The 21,229-nt window shown below is 38.3% G+C and overlaps 1 long non-coding RNA gene across 1 annotated transcript in view; it reads left to right on the plus strand.

Moving 5' to 3' along the window:
• Positions 1 to 408: 408 nt before the first annotated feature.
• The window catches only part of LOC144025930 (uncharacterized), a 222,068-nt gene continuing 201,247 nt past the window's right edge, over positions 409 to 21,229 (plus strand). Inside the window, exons 1-2 of the long non-coding RNA XR_013284993.1 lie at positions 409 to 466; positions 1,947 to 2,042. This is a non-coding gene — a long non-coding RNA (uncharacterized LOC144025930). The remainder of the gene's footprint in view (positions 467 to 1,946; positions 2,043 to 21,229) is intronic.

Below are 21,229 nucleotides of genomic sequence, written 5' to 3' on the forward strand. Positions count from 1 at the left end.
ACAAAATTTGTAAGACTTTTGAATGTATAAAGACATAATTTTAATGACAGTTTATAATGTAGTTTAAAATGTGAAATACTTGTGCAACATGAGCAACGTAATGAATGCATAAAAAATGAAGAGCAACATCTCAATGTGTCTTTCCAGTACCTGTATTAAAAACATAGAGCAACATCGCAATGTGTTTCCAAATTTAATACCAAACACCGACCCCTCCCCCACTCTCTTACAAAGTGCCATATTGTACAGCGCTGCGCGATCGAGGGTGCGCTTGCGTTGAGACAAGGACGTCCCTGAATTCTTCTGTTTGTGGAAAAAATGCGTTGATGGTCTGGTGTGAGCTGTACCATAAATCGAGCGCTTCCTTCCTTTCACATTTCGGCGCGGGTTGTTGGAGATCTCTGATAGAGAGAAGTGGAAGTAACTCAAGAAAGACAGGATTCAGAAACCCCGTTGTAGGAAAATGGTGAGTACACATGTTTTATTTGCATTGTATTTTGGTGCTGTTTGCCTTCTGTTAGGACACGCTGTGACCGCATTTGCTGCAGTGTGCTAGAGGTAGCGTCAATTGGCAACAAGTGCTTCTAGCCTGAAATTAACGTCACAAGCTACTGCAGGTGGATAATGACTAAACGCTAATGCCCTTATGGCTTCGTCTACTTTACGTCTTAAAAAGGTACTTTGTATGTTACTTTATTCAATATTAGGAACCTATTTTTGTGTTGTGAGTACAGTGCACGGTTGGCCTATTAAGCGCATACGCGGAGGCGCATCAATCGGCATAATGTTAAACATTGGCAGCAATTTCGTAGGGAGCCCCTAAGGTGACATGGTAGGGAAAAAAAACAAAAAAAACAAAAAAAACCTTTGCGTTCCCTCGCAAAGATTGCGAGGGAACGCAAAGTTGTTTTGTGAGGGAACGCAAAGTTGTTTTTTTGTTTTCTACCATGTCACCTTAGGGGCTCCGTAATTTCGCGACTGTCGAGAGCCAATTTCAGCTTGGTTCAGCAGGCCAAACCGATGTTGTCAAAAAACGAGCTACAAAAAATCTCTTTGCAAGACTGATGTATCCCACCGCATCCACCATGGTTGATGCAAGTCGATTTTATCGTTAAGATAATGCAAAGAGAAAATAGCGTTGTGTTCAAAATACACACTATAACTCCAAACAGCTAAAGAAAGGAACAGCAAAAACGTTACTATGTCGTTTATCAGGCTTCCCAGCAGAAATGATAACACTAATCATGTTGTTCATTGCATTGGATAGATCTTGGATTTATTTTGTAAGATATAAATCATGATTGAATTAATAAACACAATTATTCATTTCAGAACTTGAGTATTTATTGAATTACCAAAACTGTAAATCACCACGACTCCAGGCTAGAAAGTACATTTAGTAAAGTCCATAATTAACTCTCATTCAGTCTCTGTACTCAGTTTATATTCTGAAAAACAAAGTATTTTTGTTTTAGTACAGAATTTGCTTTGTTTAGTAATACATTATTTGACAAGAGCTTATATGTGAAGTATTTACAACGTTATATTGCAGAGTGAGGAGTCTAGGAACTGATATTTTTTGTGGGGAGACTTGCACATTTCTAGTTTTTACTCAAAGCAAGCCCTTACAAATGACTATCCAGTAATATTAGTAAAGATAAACCGTAAATCAAAGCAATTAATTAAAGAAATTAAGATGTGGAAAAATCAATGGAATATAGAAAGTATGGGAAGAGGCTTATTTAGTATCAACCCTTTCATGGGAGAATTAAGACCGGAAGTTTAGTGCAACAATGAAGCTGTTTTATAAATGAAGCATTCCTTTACTCTACACGTGACACATTGATAGCCTATGTCTAGTGTGTTCAAAAAAAAAATGCCACAAAAGACAATAAAAATTAACTACTTAATTACCATCTCTAAACATACATCCTGTGTGTTTTCAGGCTGACAGATGGATGCGGCGCATTAAAAAATTGAAAGAACACCATGATGCATGTGAGAATGCATATGAAAAGGCTCAAGCAAATATGTCAAATAAGGTGAGTAAGAAGTCCTTGTTTTTATACTGTGTGATCAAGTGCAACAATACTTAGGTAGAGACAAGATTTAGGTCTTCGGTTGCTGTGTAAAATCTTCAGACTTCTGCCAACTGCATGTGGAGTAGGGCTGAGTATTGCCACCAACCTCACGATACGATACGTACCACGATACAGGGGCCACGATACGATACGTATTGCGATACATATGTATCCCACATAAGACATTTTATTTATTTATTTATTTATTTTTTAACAAAATATAGGAAAATTGGTACATTAAGACACGTGCCATGTTCAGTTTATAAGTACATAAATGTTGATATTCTTCCTCTGCTTTCATTTTTCTTAGTAAGACACAGTGTCCAATCACTGGTGAGCTATTTTTGTATTAATTGAAGGCAATTAACTTCAAATACGCTGCTGGTTTTTATTTTTTAGGTGCAATGCAACCTGCAAAGGCAAACGTTAACTGCCTATTTAAAGTTAACGAGCAATATCGATTCTGACGCCTGCGTATCGATACGTGTATTGTAATGAGGCCCGCAACGATATATTGCCGTATCGATTTTTTGAGCACACCCCTAATGTGGAGAGAAACCCATCTGTACTGTTGTTGAAATTTCTTTCATTGTGAAGTAATTTGATCAGTGCCGCTGCTACCCCTTTGGGTGCCCTAATTAAGAGTGTGATGGTGCCCCCAAATTTTGTTAGTTTATTTTTTTGGGGGGGGTCATTTCTCATGCAACTAATAGTTTGAATGGCTTAAAGACCCAAACCCCAACCTTTTGTTGCGCCACGGACCAGCAGTCATTAGCAATTCACATGGGTTGGGGTAATTAAAAAAATAATAATAACTAGAGCTGCGAGCAGCTATAAAGGGCCCTCGCAACCCGGGCCACGTTGGGGTATTTGCACGTCGGGGTACTGGCATGTTGGGGTACTGTCAAATAGGAAACCATCTAAATTGTAAACGTTTTTGCCATGCTTTGTGTTTTTAAAGTTTCATGGAAAGGCCAAAAACGATGCACAATTAACAAAATAAAATCAAAATGGATTGGCACATGGCTATATAGAATACTTTTTGAATATATTCGGCATGCCTGCCAATATTCACACATCTAGCTGAATCATATAATCGGAAAGACTTCATAAAAATGTCTAGAGGGCGCTATTGAGCCATTTATTACAAATTGCACAACAAATCTCTAAATAAAATATTCATGTTCCAGACAGGTCTGGTGTGTGTGCAAAGTTTTGTGAGTTTTCACCCATATTTAGACTCTCAAAGAAGCATTTTTCTTCACAAACAATGCATGGCTACAGCAAAGGCGTGTGACAAAATAAAAAAATTCAATAACTTTTCATCTTAAATATCTTAAGATGAAACACGTCAAAGAATGAAGACGATCTGATAAGTTCTGTTGAAAATATGACCCCTATAAAAGGCCCCAAAAAATGGCTACAAATACCAAAGTAAATCAAAATGGCAGACTTCCTTTTTGATTCAGCCTATGGCTTTAGAAACCTTTTTGTAAGTCTTAGGCTGATAGGTATCCCAATTTTTACAAATCTAGCTGAATCATAAAACACAAAACATTTGCAAAAGCTTCATAAAAATGTCTAGAGGGCGCTATTGAACCATTTATTGCAAATTGAATAAGAAATCTCTAAAATATTCATGCTGATGACAAGCCTGATGTGTGTGTAAAGTTTCATGAGTTTTTGCACATGTTTAGACCAAAAAAAAAAAAGCAGCATTTTACTTGGCAAAGAATGCATCGCCATGACAACGGCGTGCGACAAAATAAATAACTTTCGATAACTTTGCATCTTAAACATCTTAAGATGAAGCACACCAAGTTTAAAGACAGTCGGATAAATTTTGTAGGAGGAGTTCGTTAAAATATGACCCCTAAAAAAGGCCACAAAAAATGGCTACAAATCCCAACGTAAATCAAAATGGTGGACTTCCTGATTGGTTTAGCATATGGCTCCAAGAGACTTTTTTGTACATCCTGAGCTCTTATGTTTGCCTGCAAATTATCATAGCTTTAGGTGAAACGTACAACCGGGAATGCTTTGTCTGTTTAATCAAAACGCAAAATATGGTGTGCAATTCCAATGCATTGCTATGGCAACAGCGTGTGACAAAATAAAAAACTTTCGATTACTTTGCATCTTAAACATCTTAAGATGAAACATACCAAGTTTGAAGACAGTCGGATAAATTTTGTAGGAGGGGTTCGTTAAAATATGACCCCTGAAAAAGGCCACAAAAAATGGCAACAAATCCCATCATAAATCAAAATGGCGGACTTCCTGTTTGGTTTAGCACATGGTTCCAAGAGACTTTTTTGCACATCGTGGGCTCTTATGTATGCCTGCAAATTATCATAGCGCTAGGTGAAACGTACAACCGGGAATGCTTCGTTAAAGAGGAGTTTTTTAGCTCAAAATGTGATGCCCGGCCCCTGGGGGACTTCCTGTTGCGTTTAGCACATGGCACCAAGAGACATTTTTGTACATCCTGGGCTGTTACATATGTCTTCAATTTTTCGTCGCTCTAGCTGCTTCGTACAACTGGGAGTGCTTCATTAAGAAGGATTTTTTTCCTTTGCAAAAAGTGCATGCCACGATAACAGCGTGTGACGAAATAAAAAACTTTCAATAACTTTTCATTTTCAACATCTTAAGATGAATCACACCAAGTTTGAAGATGATCGGATAAACTCTGTAGGAGGAGTTTGTTAAAATATGACCCCTATGAAATGGCCAAAAAAAATGGCAACACATTCCAAAGTAAATCAAAATGGAGGACGTCCTGTTAGGTTTAGCATATGGTTCAAAAAGAGTTTTTTGTACCTCGAGGGCTGTTATATACCTCTACAAATTTTGGTAACTCTAGGTGAAACGTACAACCGGGAATGCTTTGTTAAAGAGGAGTTTTTTTAGCTCAAAATGTGATGCCCGGCCCCTGGGGGACTTCCTGTTGGGTTTAGCACAGGGCACCAAGAGACTTTTTTGTACATCTTGGGCTGTTACATATGTCTACAAATTTTCGTAGCTCTAGCTGCTTCGTACAACTGGCAATGCTTCTTTAAGGATATTTTTTTTCCTTTGCAAACAGTGCATGCCATGACAACAGCGTGCGATGAAATACAAAACTTTCAATAACTTTTCATCTTCAACATCTTAAGATGAATCACACCAAGTTTGAAGATGATCTGACGGATAACACGGGCTGAGGGCTGAGCAGATGTCACCAAAAGTTAAAATATGTATGATGTCACTAACATAAATAATGTGAACCTGTGCCATGTATTAACAAATGAATGCAACGATGCAATGATTGTTTGAGATAATCGCTATGTCACACAAAACTGGTATGTCACACAACACTAGTCTGAAATGTCTTTGGTGTAAGTGTCAACTTCATTAGCGTTTAAACATTCCCCATAATTGGTAAATATACTTGTGAACCAGCAGCCAGCATAAAACACAACACATACACATACATCCATTTACGGTAACACAGTTGCATACACACAACACACACTCATCTGCCATAGAACACATACTTATATGGAGTACGGGAGTAAAGATTTTGGCCTGTCACTATGAGGTGGCAAGAAATGTGGTTTTGACATGCCACCACAAGATTGCAAGAGACGTGGTTTTAACATACCATGTATTTTGTTTGGAGTTTGGTTTGAATTTTTATATTAATCAGTATTGGTGTGGGGCATTATGAGTAAAAAGCTTTGAAGGGATTTTATTCACAAATGGGAAGTACGGTTTATTTTAAAGTCATGAATGTTTTATCGGCATAAAAAATTGGACCTTGTCAACAAATGTGTTTTGCAAAGCTGTTAAGGTCGCATTTTTAAGAGGAACTGAGAAGAGGAAGTAAGCACCAGACATTTAGAACTCAGCAGTTCAAACTTTGGTACGGACTGACTGGAACACACTCATCTGTGCTTAGTCATGCTATGTTCAGCATCCCGAGGTTATAAATTGGCGGGGACAAAACGAGGCGGGCGGGCAAAAAAGAGCGAGGCTCTCTCTCTGCCGAGAAGGGCATTTTCGTCTCTGTGCCCCATTTACCCCTATATGCTAAATGAGGAAGTAATTCTAACAATCAAAATAAGAGTAATTTGTGGTAGACACATTGTCTTGATTGGCTGTTAGAAGATAATAGTTCCCCTTGTTTTGATCAGTTTTATTAAATTAAATAGCCGGGATAGTAAATGGTAAACTTCCTCAATTATTTTCTTTGAGCTACTAGTTTAGCTCAAAGATAATTAGGCCCAGGTGGTTCATCACAGAATAGCTACCTGTCGTGACCACCCAGCAAAGGAATAATTCTTTTTCAAAGCTTTTGCCCTTCTTTTTGGTTTTTGATTTTTCTTTTCTTTTTATTTTTTCTTGTTTCTTCAATTGATGATCTGGAGTAAGGAGCAACAAATTGTGAGTACGTGTGATTCTGTTCTGTTTGAATTTATGATGTGAATTATTATCTTTTGTCATTAATCAACATATATTCATTATTGTACAAATTTTGCTTTGCTATTGGTTTGAACACTGATCAAGTAATAAATCAAGAAAGACAAGAAGTAGTTTAGAGTTTTTATGTGTATGGTCACATTAATCATTGCTTTCTTAAACCCAACCTTCACTTTCCTGCTTTAACACTTTTCTCTCACTATTTGAGTCATACTTAGAGATACCTTATTGAATAGATAATAGTTCCATCTACATGTCGGCTGCGTTCCCAAAAATTCCTGAAAGGTTATTTCGGCTTACATAAACAAATAAAACAAGCCCTTACGGTTCTAACAAGGACAGTAAAACATATTTAGGTCATTCTAAGTGCAACCGATCATAAGGAAAGGAGCCGCTGTAAAAAGAGTGTGATTAGATTTTATATCCTTAAATCATCAAAGGTTACTCTTTAAGGGTGTAGTCTAATGGAAGCCGGGGCTGACACTCTAAAACTGGGGCGGTGAGAACCTAAACGAATCCTTTTCGACGCCAGCTTGAAGCGTCCCCGTCATCTCTGTAAATCCCGTGTTACTACGGTTTGAGATAAAAGGGGGGCCTTAACCCAGGTAAGCGAGATCAGACAGATCGGATAAACACTGTAGGAGGAGTTCGTTAAAATAAGGCCCCAATGAAATGGCCAAAAAAATGGCAACCCGTTCCAAAATAAATCAAAATGGTGGACTTCCTGTTAGGTTTAGCATATGGTTCAAAAAGAGTTTTTTGTAGGTCATAGTCTGTTACATATGTGTACCAATTTTCGTAGCTCTAGATTAAACGTACAACCGGCAATGCCTCGTGAAGTAAGAATTTTTAAACTCTAAATTTGATGCGCCGCCGCCGTCATATAGTATATCAAAAACTTTTCATTTTTCACAATGATGTTGTCCCAGGTGTTGAGATGGTACATCCCAAGTTTGAAGTCAATCGGGTTAACCGTGTAGGAGAAGCGGGCAAAAGTATGACCCCTGTAAATGTGCAAAAATGGGCCAAAATTGGACATTCAAATACTCATACCTCACTTCCTGTCTATTTTAGGGTACACATATCAAAGAGGTTTTTGTTCATCTGGATGTGCTACAGGTGCCACACAATTTTCATAGCGATATGACAATCGTAGCGGGACAGGGATCCGTTAAACCTATGTAGGTAGCGCTACAGAGCCATTTTTCTGTTATCATGTATGGCGACTTTAAAATATCAAATTTTTCGCCAGGCCCGATCTGCGTGTAAAGTTTGGTGAGTTTTCGTTCATGTTTAGTGCCTCAAAAATGTGGTTGTTTGCGGAAAAGAATAATAACAAAGAAAAAGAAGAAGAACTAGAGCTGCGAGCAGCTATAAAGGGCCCTCGCAGCCCGGGCCACGTTGGGGTCCTTGCACGTTGGGGTACTTGCACGTTAGGGTACTGGCACGTTGGGGTACAGGCATATTGGAAGCAAAATTTCTTTGAAAATGGCATAATAAACGTTTACATGTAGAATATTTTTTTTGCCAGTGTCTGTCAAGCTCAACGGGTTTTGGTGATTGTTAAGACCTGCAAAAATCAGCGTCCTTATTTATTTTTAGGCAATGAGTTGCCCTGATTGGTATTTTTTGTAAAAGTGTATATATACATCATCGCTCGTTGTACTCATTGCACAATGTTACTTTTATTGTCCAAAGGGGCAATCAAAAATGAATAAAACAAAATGGAAACGTACATACGTTTGGATCGGTGTGAAGCCAGTGAACAATTTGAGTGGTGGAAACTAAAAGAATATTCATAAATGACTTAGTTATAACACTTAGAATGAGTTTACATTTTTTGTACAAAATACCGTATGTGTTTTTTTTTTTTTTTATATAAGCCTCAAGGGCTAGGTGGCGCTGTATTTATAACTGAATGTTGTCATCGAGATAACTTCAGGCCTTGATTATAAGCATACATGTAAAGTGTGGGATTTTTTTTGGAGCATGTACCGTGGAGTTATTAAGCATATCCTTCATTCACGATATTGCTTTTAATGTCCACAGAGGCTATCAAAAATAAATAAAAATATATATATGTTTGGATAAGTCTGATGCCAGTGAACATTTTGAGTGGTGGAAACTAAAAGAATATTCATAAATGACTTAGTTATCACACTTAGAATGAGTTTACATTTTTTGTACAAAATACCGTATGTGGGGTATTTTTTTTTTTATGCCTCAAGGGCTAGGTGACGCTGCACATATAACTGAATGTTGTCATTGAGATAGCTTCAGGCCTTGACGATAAACATACATGTCAAGTTTGGGATTTTTTGGAGCATGTACCGGGGAGTTATGAAGCATATCCTTTTTCAGTGCGAAACACAAAATTTGATGCCCCGCCTTCATCATATAGTATTTCGAAAAGTCAAGATTTTTCCCCCTGTCGTTGGCTCAGGTCTTGACATGGTCCAGGTCAAGTCTTAACTCAGTCAGATGAAACGTGTAGGAGAAGTGGGCAAAAGTCTGCCCCCTATGAATGTGCAAAAATCGTCAAAAATGGGACATTCAAAAATTCGTAGCTCACTTCCTGTTCATTTTAGCATATGGGTCCAAGAGACTTTTTAGGTAGGTCTTTGGCTCCCTCATACACCTAAAAATTTTCGTAGATCTTGCTTAAACGTACAATCGGGGCTACTTCGTAAAAAATTTCTAGGGGGCGCTATTGAGTCATTTTTGTAAAAATAGGACAATACATGATAAAATATTGCTCATTTTGCCAGGCCAGATATGTGTGCCAAGTTTCATGAGTTTCTGCGCATGTTTAGACCCTCAAAACTGGCGTTGTTTTCTTGGCGAACAGTGCTTAGCCACGCCCACAGCGATTCGCGAAAACTCACAAACTTCGTGTTGTGACATCATGAAAGCCGAATCCCTCATCTGAGCAAATATGAGGTAGGTCCAGTTCACGTGTTTGGAGAAAAAACGTAGAAGAAAATTCGTAAGAAAAAAAATTGCCACTAGTTGGCGCTATCAGTAAGATGAAATATAAGTTCATAGATGTCTTTAGGGCTGGACTCTCATCAAATGTGTGAAATTTTGAGAAGATAGGATCATCTCGGTCAAGTTCATGCAGCTTTTATTGTCACGAAAAATCTTTAGAATTTGCGGCACCGTAGCGGCCACGCCCTTTGGCGAAAAGTTACAATATTCGGTGTGGGGCATGATCAACATCTTAAGGCTTTTCTGACCAATTTTCAACTGGATCCCTTCAACGAGCTCAGCGCAGTAGCTAAAAACGTAGAGTATGACATTTATTGTTACCACTAGGTGGCGCTATATGTATAACTGAATTTTATCATATAGATGTTTTCAGGCCGTGACTATTACATTGCCTGAGAAGTTTGAGATTTTTTGGAGCTTGAACATGGGAGTTATTAAGCATTTGCTCTTTCTGGACAAATGAAATTTTAAAGGCAATATTTGATGCCCCGCCCCCATCATATAGTATTTCAAAAAGGCAAGACTTTTTGCCCAGTTGTTCTCTCACGTCTTGAGATGATAAATGCCAAGTTTGAAGTTATTTGGCTGAAAAATATTTGCAAAGGGGGAAAAAGTATGACCACAATGAATGTGCCAAAATAGGCCAAAATTGGACATTAAAAAATTCATAGCTCACTTCCTGTACATTTTAGGAACTGGCTTCCACTGACTTTTTTTGTGCGTCTCGGGGTGCTACACGTGCCTGGCAATTTTCGTAGCTCTAGGTCAAACGGGCCGGTATTTGTTTTTATTTTTCTACGCTAGGGGGCGCTATAGAGTCGCATTGTTATGGCAACTACATAATATCAATTTTTTCGCCGGGCCCGAAGAGACTGCAAAGTTTGGTGAGTTTTCGTAAATGTTTAGGCCCTCAAAAATGCGATCGTTTACGGAGAAGAAGAAGAAGAAGAAGAAGAAGAATAACTAGAGCTGCGAGCAGCTATAAAGGGCCCTCGCAACCTGGGCCACGTTGGGGTACTTGCACGTCGGGGTACTGGCATGTTGGGGTACTGTTTCATAGGAAACCGTCTAAATTGTAAATGTTTTTGCCGTGCTTTGTGCTTGCAAAGTTTCATGGAAAGGCCAAAAATGATGCACAATTAACAAAATAAAATCAAAATGGTTTGGCACATGGCTATAGAATAATTTTTGTAGGTATTAGACTGATAGGTGTGCCTCCAAATATTCACACATCTAGCTGAATCATATAATTGGAAATACTTCATAAAAAATGTCTAGAGGGCGCTATTGAGCCATTTATTACAAATTGCACAACAAATCTCTAAAATATTCATGTTCTTGAGAGGTCTGATCTGTGTGCAAAGTTTTGAGTTTTCGCTCATGTTTAGACTTAGTATTTTTCTTTGCAAACAATGCATCGCTAGAGCAAAGGGTGACAATTTCAATAACTTTTTCATCTTGAATGAAGACAATCTGAAAATATGAGGCCTATAAAAGGCCCCAAAAAATGGCTACAAATAGCAAAGTAAATCAAAATGGCAGACTTCCTGTTTGGTTTAGCATATGGCTTTAGAAACTTTTTTGTCAGTCTTAGGCTGATAGGTATCCCAATTTTTACAAATCTAGCTGAATCATACATTTCCAAAAGCTTCATAAAAATGTCTATAGGGCGCTATTGAGCCATTTATTGCAAATTGCACAAGAAATCTCTAAAATATTCATGTTTATGACAAGTCTGATGTGTGTGTAAAGTTTCATGAGTTTTCGCTCGTTTAGACAAAAAAAAAAAAAGCAGCATTTTACTTGGCAAATAATGCATCGCTATGGCAACGGCTAGCGACAAAATAAAAAAAACTTTCGATAACTTTGCATCTTAAACATCTTAAGATGAAACACACCAAGTTGGAAGACAGTCGGATAAATTTCGTAGGAGTTCGTTAAAATGTGACCCCTAAAAAAGGCGTAAATCAAAATGCCGGACTTCCTGTTTGGTTTAGCATATGGTTCAAAGAGACTTTTTTGTACATCGTGGGCTCTTATGTATGCCTCCAAATTATCATAGCGCTAGGTGAAACGTACAACCGGGAATGCTTCGTTAAAGAGGAGTTTTTTTTAGCTCAAAATGTGATGCCCGGCCCCTACGCGACTTCCGGTTGGGTTTAGCACATGGCACCAAGAGACTTTTTTGTACATCGTGGGCTGTTACATTTGTCTCCAAATTTTCGTAGCTCTAGCTGCTTCGTACAACTGGGAATGCTTCATTAAGAAGGATTTTTTTCCTTTGCAAACTGTGCATGCCACAGCAACAGCGTGCGACGAAATAAAAAGCTTTCAATAACTTTTCATCTTCAACATCTTAAGATGAATCACACCAAGTTTGGAGATGATCGGATAAACTCTGTAGGAGGAGTTCGTTAAAATAAGACCCCTATGAAATGGCCCAAAAAATGGCAACACGTTCCAAAGTAAATCAAAATGGCGGACTTCCTGTTCGGTTTAGCATATGGTTCAAAAAGAGTTTTTTGTACCTTGAGGGCTGTTACATATGTCTTCAAATTTTGGTAACTCTAGGTGAAATGTACAGCCGGGAATGCTTCATTAAGTTAGAATTTTGAAACACAAAATTTGATGCCTCGCCTCTGGCGGACTTCCTGTTAGGTTTAGCATATGGCACCAACAGGCTTTTTTGTAGATCATAGTCTGTTACATATGTGTACCAATTTTCATAGCTCTAGGTTAAACGTACCACCGGCAATGCTTCGTTAAGTAAGAATTTTGAAACTGTAAATTTGATGCCCCGCCACCGTCATATAGTATGTCAAAAACTTAAGATTTTTTACCATGGTGTTGTCCCAGGTCTTGAGATGGTGCATCCCAAGTTTGAAGTCAATCGGATTAACCATGTAGGAGAAGCGGGCAAAAGTATGACCCCAGTAAATGTGCAAAAATTGGCCAAAATTGGCCATTTAAATACTCATATCTCACTTCCTGTCTATTTTAGGGTACACAGATCAAAGAGGTTTTTGTTCATCTGGATATGCTACAGGTGCCACACAATTTTCATAGCCGTAGGAGAATCGTAGCGGGACAGGGATCCGTTTAAGCTATGTAGGTGGCGCTACAGAGCCATTTTTCTGTTATCATGTATGGCGACTTTAAAATATCAAATTTTTCGCCAGGCCCGATCTGCGTGTAAAGTTTGGTGAGTTTTCGTTCACGTTTAATGTCTCAAAAATGTGATTGTTTGCGGAAAAGAAAAATAACAAATAAAAAGAATAACTAGAGCTGCGAGCAGCTATAAAGGGCCCTCGCAACCTGGGCCACGTTGGGGTACTTGCACGTCGGGGTACTGGCATGTTGGGGTACTGTTTCATAGGAAACCGTCTAAATTGTAAATGTTTTTGCCATGCTTTGTGCTTGCAAAGTTTCATGGAAAGGCCAAAGATGATGCACAATTAACAAAATAAAATCACAATGGTTTGGCACATGGCTATAGAATAATTTTTGTAGGTATTAGACTGATAGGTGTGCCTCCAAATATTCACACATCTAGCTGAATCATATAATCGGAAATACTTCATAAAAATGTCTAGAGGGCGCTATTGAGCCATTTATTACAAATTGCACAACAAATCTCTAAAATATTCATGTTCTTGAGAGGTCTGATCTGTGTGCAAAGTTTTGAGTTTTCGCTCATGTTTAGACTTTCAAAAAAAAAAGTATTTTTCTTTGCAAACAATGCATCGCTAGAGCAAAGGCGTGACAAACAATTTCAATAACTTCATCTTAAATATCTTCAGATGAAACACGCCAAAGAATGAAGACGATCTGATAAGTTTTGTAGAAAATATGAGGCCTATAAAAGGCCCCAAAAAATGGCTACAAATAGCAAAGTAAATCAAAATGGCAGACTTCCTGTTTGGTTTAGCATATGGCTTTAGAAACTTTTTTTGTCAGTCTTAGGCTGATAGGTATCCCAATTTTTACAAATCTAGCTGAATCATACATTTCCAAAAGCTTCATAAAAATATCTATAAGGCGCTATTGAGCCATTTATTGCAAATTGCACAAGAAATCTCTAAAATATTCATGTTTATGACAAGTCTGATGTGTGTGTAAAGTTCCATGAGTTTTCGCTCATTTAGACAAAAAAAAAAAAAAAGCAGCATTTTACTTGGCAAATAATGCATCGCTATGGCAACGGCTTGCGACAAAATAAAAAAAACTTTCGATAACTTTGCATCTTAAACATCTTAAGATGAAACACACCAAGTTGGAAGACAGTCGGATAAATTTCGTAGGAGTTCGTTAAAATGTGACCCCTAAAAAAGGCCTAAATCAAAATGCCGGACTTCCTGTTTGGTTTAGCACATGGTTCCAAGAGACTTTTTTGTACATCGTGGGCTCTTATGTATGCCTGCAAATTATCATAGCGCTAGGTGAAACGTACAACCGGGAATGCTTCGTTAAAGAGGAGTTTTTTTAGCTCAAAATGTGATGCCCGGCCCCTGGGGGACTTCCTGTTACGTTTAGCACATGGCACCAAGAGACATTTTTGTACATCCTGGGCTGTTACATATGTCTACAATTTTTCGTCGCTCTAGCTGCTTCGTACAACTGGGAATGCTTCATTAAGAAGGATTTTTTTCCTTTGCAAAAGGTGCATGCCACGATAACAGCGTGTGACGAAATAAAAAACTTTCAATAACTTTTCATTTTCAACATCTTAAGATGAATCACACCAAGTTTGAAGATGATCGGATAAACTCTGTAGGAGGAGTTTGTTAAAATATGACCCCTATGAAATGGCCAAAAAAAATGGCAACACATTCCAAAGTAAATCAAAATGGCGGACGTCCTGTTAGGTTTAGCATATGGTTCAAAAAGAGTTTTTTGTACCTCGAGGGCTGTTGTATACCTCTACAAATTTTGGTAACTCTAGGTGAAACGTACAGCCGGGTATGCTTTGTTAAAGAGGAGTTTTTTTAGCTCAAAATGTGATGCCCGGCCCCTGGGGGACTTCCTGTTGGGTTTAGCACAGGGCACCAAGAGACTTTTTTGTACATCTTGGGCTGTTACATATATCTACAAATTTTCGTAGCTCTAGCTGCTTCGTACAACTGGCAATGCTTCTTTAAGGATATTTTTTTTCCTTTGCAAACAGTGCATGCCATGACAACAGCGTGCGACGAAATACAAAGCTTTCAATAACTTTTCATCTTCAACATCTTAAGATGAATCACACCAAGTTTGAAGATGATCGGATAAACACTGTAGGAGGAGTTCGTTAAAATAAGGCCCCAATGAAATGGCCAAAAAAATGGCAACACGTTCCAAAATAAATCAAAATGGTGGACTTCCTGTTAGGTTTAGCATATGGTTCAAAAAGAGTTTTTTGTAGGTCATAGTCTGTTACATATGTGTACCAATTTTCGTAGCTCTAGATTAAACGTACTACCGGCAATGCCTCGTGAAGTAAGAATTTTTAAACTCTAAATTTGATGCGACGCCGCCGTCATATAGTATATCAAAAACTTTTCATTTTTCACAATGATGTTGTCCCAGGTGTTGAGATGGTACATCCCAAGTTTGAAGTCAATCGGGTTAACCGTGTAGGAGAAGCGGGCAAAAGTATGACCCCTGTAAATGTGCAAAAATTGGACATTTAAATACTCATACCTCACTTTCTGTCTATTTTAGGGTACACACTTCAAAGAGGTTTTTGTTCATTGGGATGTGCTACAGGTGCCACACAATTTTCATAGCCGTCGGACAATCGTAGCGGGACAGGGATCCGTTTAACCTATGTAGGGGGCGCTAAGGAGCCATTTTTCTGTTATCATGTATGGCGACTTTAAAATATCAAATTTTTCGCCAGGCCTGATGTGCGTGTAAAGTTTGGTGAGTTTTCGGTCACGTTTAGTGTCTCAAAAATGTGATCGTTTGCGGAGAAGAATAATAATAAGAATAATAACTAGAGCTGCGAGCAGCTATAAAGGGCCCTCGCAACCCGGGCCACGTTGGGGTATTTGCACGTCGGGGTACTGGCATATTGGGGTACTGTTTCATAGGAAACCGTCTAAATTGTAAATGTTTAGACATGCTTTGTGTTTGCAAAGTTTCATGGAAGGCCAAAAATGATGCACAATTAACAAAATAAAATCAAAATGGATTGGCACATGGCTATATAGAATACTTTTTGAATATATTAGGCATGCCTGCCAATATTCACACATCTAGCTGAATCATATAATCGGAAAGACTTCATAAAAATGTCTAGAGGGTGCTATTGAAGCATTTATTGCAAATTTAATAAGAAATCTCTGAAATATTCATGCTTATGACAAGCCTGATGTGTGTGTAAAGTTTCATGAGTTTTTGCACATGTTTAGACCAAAAAAAAAAGCAGCATTTTACTTGGCAAACAATGCATCGCCATGAAACGGCGTGGGACAAAATAAATAACTTTCGATAACTTTGTATCTTAAACATCTTAAGATGAAGCACACCAAGTTTGAAGACAGTCGGATAAATTTTGTAGGAGGAGTTCGTTAAAATATGACCCCTAAAAAAGGCCACAAAAAATGGCTACAAATCCCAACGTAAATCAAAATGGCGGACTTCCTGTTTGTTTTGGAAGATGGTTCCAAGAGACTATTTTGTACATCGTGGGCTCTTATGTATGCCTCTAAATTATCATAGCGCTAGGTGAAACGTACAACCGGGAATGCTTCGTTAAAGAGGAGTTTTTTACCTCAAAATGAGATGACCGGCCCTTACGGGACTTCCTGTTGGGTTTAGCACATGGCACCAAGAGACTTTTTTTGTACATTGTGGGCTGTTAAATTTGTCTCCAAATTTTCGTAGCTCTAGCTGCTTCGTACAACTGTGAATGCTTCATTAAGAGGGAATTTTTTCCTTTGCAAACTGTGCATGCCACGGCAACAGCGTGCGTCGAAATAAAAAGCTTTCAATAACTTTTCATCTTCAACATTTTAAGATGAATCACACCAAGTTTGGAGATGATCGGATAAACTCTGTAGGAGGAGTTCGTTAAAATAAGACCCCTATGAAATGGCCCAAAAAATGGCAACACGTTCCAAAGTAAATCAAAATGGCGGACTTCCTGTTCGGTTTAGCATATGGTTCAAAAAGAGTTTTTTGTACCTTGAGGGCTGTTACATATGTCTTCAAATGTTGGTAACTCTAGGTGAAATGTACAGCCGGGAATGCTTCATTAAATAAGAATTTTGAAACACAAAATTTGATGCCTCGCCTCTGGCGGACTTCCTGTTAGGTTTAGCATATGGTTCAAAAAGAGTTTTTTGTAGATCATAGTCTGTTACATATGTGTACCAATTTTCGTGGCTCTCAATTAAACGTACCACGGCAATGCTTTGTTAAGTAAGAATTTTGAAACTGTAAATTTGATGCCCCGCCACCGTCATATAGTATGTCAAAAACTTTAGATTTTTTACCATGATGTTGTCCCAGGTGTTGAGATGGTACAGCCCAAGTTTGAAGTCAATCGGGTTAACCGTGTAGGAGAAGCGGGCAAAAGTATGACCCCTGTAAATGTGCAAAAATTGGCAAAAATTGGACATTTAAATACTCATACCTCACTTTCTGTCTATTTTAGGGTACACACTTCAAAGAGGTTTTTGTTCATTGGGATGTGCTACAGGTGCCACACAATTTTCATAGCCGTCAGACAATCGTAGCGGGACAGGGATCCGTTTAACCTATGTAGGGGGCGCTAAGGAGCCATTTTTCTGTTATCATGTATGGCGACTTTAAAATATCAAATTTTTCGCCAGGCCTGATGTGCGTGTAAAGTTTGGTGAGTTTTCGGTCACGTTTAGTGTCTCAAAAATGTGATCGTTTGCGGAGAATAATAATAATAAGAATAATAATAATAACTAGAGCTGCGAGCAGCTATAAAGGGCCCTCGCAACCCGGGCCACGTTGGGGTACTTGCACGTCGGGGTACTGGCACGTTGGGGTACTGTCAAATAGGACAAGGACCATCTAAAATGTTTTTGACAAGCCTTGTGTGTGCAAAGTTTAATCAAAACGCAAAATATGGTGCGCAATTCCCAAAATAAATTCAAAATGGCGGACTTCCTTTTAGGTTTAGCATACGGCTACAGAATACTTTTTGTAGGTCTTAAGCTAATAGGTATGCCTCCCAGTTTTCACAAATCTAGGTCAAGTCATCTTTAGTTGTGTATCGCTTGAATCATACAATTGGAAATGCTCCATAAAAATGCATAGAGGGCGCTATTGAGCACAACGTTGGGTTACTTGCACGTCAGGGTACTGGCACGTTGGAGTACTGTTACATGGAACAAGGACCATTTAAAATGTTAGTTTTTTCCATGCCTTGTCTGTGCAAAGTTTAATGAAAAAGGCCAAAAATGATGTATAATTCCCAAAATAAAATCAAAATAGCGGACTTCCTCTTTGGTTTGGCAAATGGCTACATAATACTTTTTTGTAGGTCTAGCATAATCATACAATCGGAAATGCTTCATAAAAATGTCTAGAGGGCGCTATTTATTGCAAATTGCACAATAAATCTCTGAAAATTCATGTTCATGACAAGTCTGATGTGTTTGCAAAGTTTCATGAGTTTTCATGTGTATAAAAAAAAAAAAAAGCAGCACTTGACAAACAATGCATTGCTATGGCAACAGCATGTTACAAAATAAAAAACTTTCAATTACTTTGCATCTTAAACATTTTAAGATGAAACACACCAAGTTTGAAGACAGTCGGATAAATTTTGTAGGAGGGGTTCGTTAAAATATGACCCCTGAAAAAGGCCACAAAAAATGGCAACAAATCCCATCATAAATCAAAATGGCAGACTTCCTGTTTGGTTTAGCACATGGTTCCAAGAGACTTTTTTGTACATCATGGGCTCTTATGTATGCTTGCAAATTATCATAGCGCTAGGTGAAACATACAACCGGGAATGCTTCGTTAAAGAGGAGTTTTTTAGCTCAAAATGTGATGCCCGGCCCCTGGGGGACTTCCTGTTGGGTTTAGCACATGGCACCAAGAGACTTTTTTGTACATCCTGGGCTGTTACATATGTCTACAATTTTTCGTCGCTCTAGCTGCTTCGTACAACTGGGAATGCTTCATTAAGAAGGATTTTTTTCCTTTGCAAAAAGTGCATGCCACGACAACAGCGTGTGACGAAATAAAAAACTTTCAATAGCTTTTCATTTTCAACATCTTAAGATGAATCACACCAAGTTTGAAGATGATCGGATAAACTCTGTAGGAGGAGTTTGTTAAAATATGACCCCTATGAAATGGCCAAAAAAAATGGCAACACATTCCAAAGTAAATCAAAATGGCGGACGTCCTGTTAGGTTTAGCATATGGTTCAAAAAGAGTTTTTTGTACATCGAGGGCTGTTATATACCTCTACAAATGTTGGTAACTCTATGTGAAACGTACAGCCGGGTATGCTTTGTAAAAGAGGAGTTTTTTAGCTCAAAATGTGATGCCCGGCCCCTGGGGGACTTCCTGTTGGGTTTAGCACAGGGCACCAAGAGACTTTTTTGTACATCTTGGGCTGTTACATATGTCTACAAATTTTCATAGCTCTAGCTGCTTCGTACAAATGGGAATGCTTCTTTAAGGATATTTTTTTTCCTTTAAAAACAGTGCATTCCATGACAACAGCGTGCGACGAAATACAAAGCTTTCAATAACTTTTCATCTTCAACATCTTAAGATGAATCACACCAAGTTTGAAGATGATCGGATAAACACTGTAGGAGGAGTTCGTTAAAATAAGACCCCAATGAAATGGCCAAAAAAATTGCAACACGTTCCAAAATAAATCAAAATGGTGGACTTCCTGTTAGGTTTAGCATATGGTTCAAAAAGAGTTTTTTGTAGGTCATAGCCTGTTACATATGTGTACCAATTTTCGTAGCTCTAGATTAAACGTACAACCGGCAATGCTTCGTGAAGTAAGAATTTTTAAACTCTAAATTTGATGCGCCGCCGCCGTCATATAGTATATCAAAAACTTTAGATTTTTCACAATGATGTTGTCCCAGGTGTTGAGATGGTACATCCCAAGTTTTAAGTCAATCGGGTTAACCGTGTAGGAGAAGCGGGCAAAAGTATGACCCCTGTAAATGTGCAAAAATTGGCAAAAATTGGACATTTAAATACTCATACCTCACTTTCTGTCTATTTTAGGGTACACACTTCAAAGAGGTTTTTGTTCATTGGGATGTGCTACAGGTGCCACACAATTTTCATAGCCGTCGGACAATCGTAGCGGGACAGGGATCCGTTTAACCTATGTAGGGGGCGCTAAGGAGCCATTTTTCTGTTATCATGTATGGCGACTTTAAAATATCAAATTTTTCGCCAGGCCTGACGTGCGTGTAAAGTTTGGTGAGTTTTCGGTCACGTTTAGTGTCTCAAAAATGCGATTGTTTGCGGAGAATAATAATAATAAGAATAATAATAATAAGAAGAATTCCTACAAAAACAATAGGGCCTCGCAGCGGCACCGCCGCCGCCGCTGCTCGGGCCCTAACTAGAGCTGCGAGCAGCTATAAAGGGCCCTCGCAACCCGGGCCACGTTGGGGTATTTGCACGTCGGGGTACTGGCATGTTGGGGTACTGTCAAATAGGAAACCATCTAAATTGTAAACGTTTTTGCCATGCTTTGTGTTTTTAAAGTTTCATGGAAAGGCCAAAAACGATGCACAATTAACAAAATAAAATCAAAATGGATTGGCACATGGCTATATAGAATACTTTTTGAATATATTCGGCATGCCTGCCAATATTCACACATCTAGCTGAATCATATAATCGGAAAGACTTCATAAAAATGTCTAGAGGGCGCTATTGAGCCATTTATTACAAATTGCACAACAAATCTCTAAATAAAATATTCATGTTCCAGACAGGTCTGGTGTGTGTGCAAAGTTTTGTGAGTTTTCACCCATATTTAGACTCTCAAAAAAGCATTTTTCTTCACAAACAATGCATGGCTACAGCAAAGGAGTGTGACAAAATAAAAAAATTAAATAACTTTTCATCTTAAATATCTTAAGATGAAACACGCCAAAGAATGAAGACGATCTGATAAGTTCTGTTGAAAATATGACCCCTATAAAAGGCCCCAAAAAATGGCTACAAATACCAAAGTAAATCAAAATGGCAGACTTCCTTTTTGATTCAGCATATGGCTTTAGAAACCTTTTGTAAGTCTTAGGCTGATAGGTATCCCAATTTTTACAAATGTATCTGAATCATAAAACACAAAACATTTGCAAAAGCGGGCGCTATTGAACCATTTATTGCAAATTGAATAAGAAATCTCTAAAATATTCATGCTGATGACAAGCCTGATGTGTGTGTAAATTTTCATGAGTTTTTTCACATGTTTAGACCAAAACAAAAAAGCAGCATTTTACTTGGCAAACAATGCATCGCCATGACAACGGCGTGCGACAAAATAAATAACTTTCGATAACTGTGCATCTTAAACATCTTAAGATGAAGCACACCAAGTTTAAAGACAGTCGGATAAATTTTGTAGGAGGAGTTCGTTAAAATATGACCCCTAAAAAAGGCCACAAAAAATGGCTACAAATCCAAACGTAAATCAAAATGGTGGACTTCCTGATTGGTTTAGCATATGGCTCCAA

This window comes from Festucalex cinctus, chromosome 9 (genome assembly GCF_051991245.1).
Source record: "Festucalex cinctus isolate MCC-2025b chromosome 9, RoL_Fcin_1.0, whole genome shotgun sequence".
Lineage (NCBI taxonomy): Eukaryota > Metazoa > Chordata > Actinopteri > Syngnathiformes > Syngnathidae > Festucalex > Festucalex cinctus.